The sequence below is a fragment of the Sturnus vulgaris genome, unplaced genomic scaffold (assembly GCF_052056855.1).
Source record: "Sturnus vulgaris isolate bStuVul1 unplaced genomic scaffold, bStuVul1.hap1 Scaffold_156, whole genome shotgun sequence".
Lineage (NCBI taxonomy): Eukaryota > Metazoa > Chordata > Aves > Passeriformes > Sturnidae > Sturnus > Sturnus vulgaris.
Window position 1 is genome coordinate 2,088,505 of NW_028276073.1, and position 6,391 is coordinate 2,094,895.

Consider the following 6,391-nt stretch of genomic DNA (forward strand, 5'->3'; position numbering starts at 1 on the left):
TGTTGCCCTCGGCCGGCCTTTGGACGTGGCGGCCGAATGCTGGGTAGACCTGTTGCCCTCGGCCGGCCTTTGGACGTGGCGGCCGAATGCTGGGTAGACCTGTTGCCCTCGGCCGGCCTTTGGACGTGGCGGCCTAATGCTGGTTAGACCTGTTGCCCTCGGCCGGCCTTTGTACCTGACGGCCGAATGCTGGGTAGACCTGTTGCCCTCGGCCTGCCGTTTTACCGGCCGGCCTAATGCTGAGTAGACCTGTTGCCCTCTGCCGGCCGTGTTACCGGCCGGCCTAATGCTGGGTAGACCTGTTGCCCTCGGCCGGCCTTTGGACGTGGCGGCCTAATGCTGGGTAGACCTGTTGCCCTCGGCCGGCCTTTGTACCTGACGGCCGAATGCTGGGTAGACCTGTTGCCCTCTGCCGGCCGGCCTAATGCTGGGTAGACCTGTTGCCCTCGGCCGGCCTTTGGACGTGGCGGCCTAATGCTGGGTAGACCTGTTGCCCTCGGCCGGCCTTTGGACGTGGCGGCCGAATGCTGGGTAGACCTGTTGCCCTCGGCCGGCCTTTGGACGTGGCGGCCTAATGCTGGGTAGACCTGTTGCCCTCGGCCGGCCTTTGGACGTGGCGGCCGAATGCTGGGTAGACCTGTTGCCCTCGGCCGGCCTTTGGACGTGGCGGCCTAATGCTGGGTAGACCTGTTGCCCTCGGCCGGCCTTTGGACGTGGCGGCCTAATGCTGGGTAGACCTGTTGCCCTCGGCCGGCCGTGTTACCGGCCGGCCTAATGCTGGGTAGACCTGTTGCCCTCGGCCGGCCTTTGGACGTGGCGGCCGAATGCTGGGTAGACCTGTTGCCCTCGGCCGGCCTTTGGACGTGGCGGCCGAATGCTGGGTAGACCTGTTGCCCTCGGCCGGCCTTTGGACGTGGCGGCCGAATGCTGGGTAGACCTGTTGCCCTCGGCCGGCCTTTGGACGTGGCGGCCTAATGCTGGGTAGACCTGTTGCCCTCGGCCGGCCGTGTTACCGGCCGGCCTAATGCTGGGTAGACCTGTTGCCCTCGGCCGGCCTTTGGACGTGGCGGCCGAATGCTGGGTAGACCTGTTGCCCTCGGCCGGCCTTTGGACGTGGCGGCCTAATGCTGGGTAGACCTGTTGCCCTCGGCCGGCCTTTGGACGTGGCGGCCGAATGCTGGGTAGACCTGTTGCCCTCGGCCGGCAGTGTTACCGGCCGGCCTAATGCTGGGTAGACCTGTTGCCCTCGGCCCGCCGTGTTACCGGCCAGCCGAATGCTGGGTAGACCTGTTGCCCTCGGCCGGCCTTTGTACGTGGTGGCCGAATGCTGGGTAGACCTGTTGCCCTCGGCCGGCCTTTGGACGTGGCGGCCTAATGCTGGGTAGACCTGTTGCCCTCGGCCGGCCTTTGGACGTGGCGGCCTAATGCTGGGTAGACCTGTTGCCCTCGGCCGGCCTTTGTACCTGACGGCCGAATGCTGGGTAGACCTGTTGCCCTCGGCCGGCCGTGTTACCGGCCAGCCGAATGCTGGGTAGACCTGTTGCCCTCGGCCGGCCTTTGTACCTGACGGCCGAATGCTGGGTAGACCTGTTGCCCTCTGCCGGCCGTCTTTCCGGCTGGCCTAATGCTGGGTAGACCTGTTGCCCTCGGCCGGCCCTGGTACCGGCCGGCATAATGCTGGGTAGACCTGTTGCCCTCGGCCGGTCTTTGTCTCTGGCCACCCGCGGCGTGGTAGTCCTGTTACCGTCGGCCGGCCTTGCAGCCCGGCCGCCGCGCGATGGCGCCCCGTCTCTTCCATCGGACGCGCGGCCCCCTTGTCGTCTCTGCAGCGGCGAGCACGCCTTCGGCGGTCGGCCTGCACGTCCGGCATGACCGCGGGCACTGGCAGCCCAGCAGGCAGCCCTGCTCTCGCGTCTTCTTCCCCCCGGCGAAAGGCGGGGCGTGAAGGCGGGCGACTTTCGGTCCCAGCCGTGCCCAGGTGTCCCTGCCGGCTCCGTGCGCCAGCATCCACTGGCGAGCTCCGCCGGCCTCTTCCCCAGCCGCGGCCCCTGTCCGCTCCGCCGTCATGGTGCCGGCACCCCACTTCCCCAAGCGCTCCCCGACAGGAGCAGGCAGCGTTGTCGCGCCCCCTCCCCGTGCTCGAATGGACCGCGGCCCTGCTCCGGGCTTCATTTCTGCAGCGCGCTCGCTCGCTCGCTCGCTCGCTCGCGCGCTCCCTCCCTCCCCCCCCCCTCCCCCCTCCCCCCGGCCGCCCACCCGCCGCGCTGCCGCCCTGCCGCAGGCTTGAGCGGCGCCGGGGCGGAGGAGGAAGGAACGCCACCAAAGCAAAAGGCTCCGAGAAAGCTGAACAGAGAGCTTCTTTGACCAGGGACAGACGGCGCCAATCATCCCGCCGCCATCCCTGCTTGTGCACCAGGCTCTCCGCCTGCCGACCTCGGCATCAGCCTCCCGCCGCCGCCGTGTAAACTGCCCGGTGGGACCGTGGGCGGGGGCAGGAAGAGGCTGAAAGTGCTGCCAGGGAGGCTGATGGCGGAGGGCGGGGTCGCCCCCAACCGACAATGGGCAGGGCCCGAGGCAGTCTGAAAGCGCTGCCAGGGAGGCTGATGGCGGAGGGCGGGGTCGCCCCCAACCGACAATGGGCAGGGCCCGAGGCAGTCTGAAAGCGCTGCCAGGGAGGCTGAGGGCGGGGGGCGGGGCGCCCCCAACCGACAATGGGCAGGGCCCGAGGCAGTCTGAAAGCGCTGCCAGGGAGGCTGAGGGCGGGGGGCGGGGCGCCCCCAGCCGACAATGGGCAGGGGCCCGAGAGAGTCTGAAAGCGCTGCCAGGGAGGCTGACGGCGGGGGGCAGGGCGCCCCCAGCCGACAATGGGCAGGGGCGGGGAAAGTCTGAAAGCGCTGCATGGGAGGTTGATGGCGGAGGGCGGGCTCGCCCCCAGCGTTAATGGGTGGCTGCGGAAGACGGGGCAGGGACAGGGAGAGGGCAGGCGGCTTCGTGCCGGCCCCGGGCGCCTCGACAGCGAGCCCTCACGGCCCCCCAAACCCGCGCCGAGGCCCCAAGAGCTCTGCAGACCTTCCGCGGAAGAACCGGCCCGAAAGCGGCCACCCGCTTGCCGACGGCGGCGCCGGTCGCCTCGATGCAGCCGCCTCCGTGGGGCGGGAAGGGGCAGGGCGAGTTGTGCCAGGGCGCGGCGGCTTTGGGCCGAGTTTCGCTGCACGTACGTGCTTCCCCTGGCTGTGCTGCGGCCCGTGAGGTTCTGTTTTGTGGTGGGGGGGGGCTCTGTAGGTAGGGTCTCTGGGGGACGGGGGAGGAGGCGTGGGGTAGGGAGGACGCCGTTTGGGGGGGTCAGTGTGTCAGCAGGGCGAGAACCGGGCACAGGCCCTCCGTCAGCTCGGCTGTGGGCCCAAAGGGATCACAAATAAGATTTGGCAAGAGTTTTGTTTTCCGGAAAAGATTTTCTTTCCGAGTAAATAGAAGAGGCAATCATTCAAAAAAGGCAAAGAGGAAATGAAACAAATCAAATCAAATCAAAACAAAACAAAACAAAACGAAATAAAATAAAATAATAAAATGAAATGAAAAGAAATGAAATGAAATGAAATGATGAAATAAAATGTTGTCGAAAATATGTCTTGGTCTTGAAATCGATTCTGCCGGGCGGGGCAAGGCTGCTGGAGCACTTGGGCTCCGGAGCGTTAAGAGGCTGTGGGGTTTCCCCGGCTCCGAGATGGTACAAGGATGCCTCGTCTACCCGGATCCGCGAAACGTGGCCCGTCCCGCGGCGGCCAGGTCGACGCGGCTCCGGGGCCGGTGGCGTGGGACCGCCGTCGCCGGCGAAGGCGCAGCGGCGGCGGCCGTGGCCGCGACGACCAGGTCTACACGACTCCGGGAAACTTGGCCGGTCCCGCGGCGGCCAGGTCTACTGGGCTCCGGGATGGGCGGCCGCCGTGGCCGCGGCGACCAGGTCTACCCGCCTCCGGGACCGGCGGCGTGGGTCCGCCGTCGAGGGCGAGGGCGCTGCGACGGCCGCGGCGACCGGGTCTACCTAGCTCCGGTGCGACCCGGGCTGCGTGCAGCATGGCGAAGGTAGACCTGTGGTCCGCATCACGGCGTGGGCAGACCTGGTGTCCGCAGCATGGAGCGGGTAGACATGTTGTCCGCCGCATGGAGTGGGTAGACCTGTTGTCCGCGTAATGGAGTAGTTAGACCTGGTGTCCGCAGCTTGGAGTGGGTAGACCTGTTGTCCGCAGCAAGCCGTGGGTAGACCTGGTGTCCGCAGCATGCCCTGGGTAGACCTGGTGTCCGCAGCTTGGTAGACCTGTTGCCCGTTTCATGGCTGGGTAGACCTGGTGTCCGCAGCAAGCCGTGGGTAGACCTGGTGTCCGCAGCTTGGTAGACCTGTTGCCCGTTTCATGGCTGGGTAGACCTGTTGTCCGCAGCATTGAGTTGGTAGACCTGGTGTCCGCAGCATGCCCTGGGTAGACCTGGTGTCCGCAGCTTGGTAGACCTGTTGCCCGTTTCATGGCTGGGTAGACCTGTTGTCCGCAGCATTGAGTGGGTAGACCTGGTGTCCGCAGCATGCCCTGGGTAGACCTGGTGTCCGCAGCTTGGTAGACCTGTTGCCCGTTTCATGGCTGGGTAGACCTGGTGTCCGCAGCAAGCCGTGAGTAGACCTGTTGCCCGTTTCATGGCTGGGTAGACCTGGTGTCCGCAGCATGCCCTGGGTAGACCTGGTGTCCGCAGCTTGGTAGACCTGTTGCCCGTTTCATGGCTGGGTAGACCTGTTGTCCGCAGCAAGCCGTGGGTAGACCTGGTGTCCGCAGCTTGGTAGACCTGTTGCCCGTTTCATGGCTGGGTAGACCTGGTGTCCGCAGCTTGGTAGACCTGTTGCCCGTTTCATGGCTGGGTAGACCTGGTGTCCGCAGCAAGCCGTGAGTAGACCTGTTGCCCGTTTCATGGCTGGGTAGACCTGGTGTCCGCAGCATGCCCTGGGTAGACCTGGTGTCCGCAGCTTGGTAGACCTGTTGCCCGTTTCATGGCTGGGTAGACCTGTTGTCCGCAGCAAGCCGTGAGTAGACCTGTTGCCCGTTTCATGGCTGGGTAGACCTGTTGTCCGCAGCATGCCCTGGGTAGACCTGGTGTCCGCAGCTTGGTAGACCTGTTGCCCGTTTCATGGCTGGGTAGACCTGGTGTCCGCAGCATTGAGTTGGTAGACCTGGTGTCCGCTACATACCCTGGGTAGACCTGGTGTCCGCAGCTTGGTAGACCTGTTGCCCGTTTCATGGCTGGGTAGACCTGGTGTCCGCAGCATTGAGTTGGTAGACCTGGTGTCCGCAGCATGCCCTGGGTAGACCTGTTGTCCGCAGCTTGGTAGACCTGTTGCCCGATTCATGGCTGGGTAGACCTGGTGTCCGCAGCAAGCCGTGAGTAGACCTGTTGCCCGTTTCATGGCTGGGTAGACCTGGTGTCCGCAGCATGCCCTGGGTAGACCTGGTGTCCGCAGCTTGGTAGACCTGTTGCCCGTTTCATGGCTGGGTAGACCTGGTGTCCGCAGCAAGCCGTGAGTAGACCTGTTGCCCGTTTCATGGCTGGGTAGACCTGGTGTCCGCAGCATGCCCTGGGTAGACCTGGTGTCCGCAGCTTGGTAGACCTGTTGCCCGTTTCATGGCTGGGTAGACCTGGTGTCCGCAGCATGCCCTGGGTAGACCTGGTGTCCGCAGCTTGGTAGACCTGTTGCCCGTTTCATGGCTGGGTAGACCTGGTGTCCGCAGCATTGAGTTGGTAGACCTGGTGTCCGCAGCAAGCCGTGGGTAGACCTGGTGTCCGCAGCTTGGTAGACCTGTTGCCCGTTTCATGGCTGGGTAGACCTGTTGTCCGCAGCATTGAGTTGGTAGACCTGTTGCCCGTTTCATGGCTGGGTAGACCTGGTGTCCGCAGCTTGGTAGACCTGTTGCCCGTTTCATGGCTGGGTAGACTTGGTGTCCGCAGCAAGCCGTGAGTAGACCTGGTGCCCGTTTCATGGCTGGGTAGACCTGGTGTCCGCAGCAAGCCGTGGGTAGACCTGGTGTCCGCAGCTTGGTAGACCTGTTGCCCGATTCATGGCTGGGTAGACCTGTTGTCCGCAGCATTGAGTGGGTAGACCTGGTGTCCGCAGCTTGGTAGACCTGTTGCCCGTTTCATGGCTGGGTAGACCTGGTGTCCGCAGCAAGCCGTGGGTAGACCTGGTGTCCGCAGCATGCCCTGGGTAGACCTGGTGTCCGCAGCTTGGTAGACCTGTTGCCCGTTTCATGGCTGGGTAGACCTGTTGTCCGCAGCATTGAGTTGGTAGACCTGTTGCCCGATTCATGCCTGGGTAGACCTGGTGTCCGCAGCAAGCCGTGAGTAGACCTGTTGC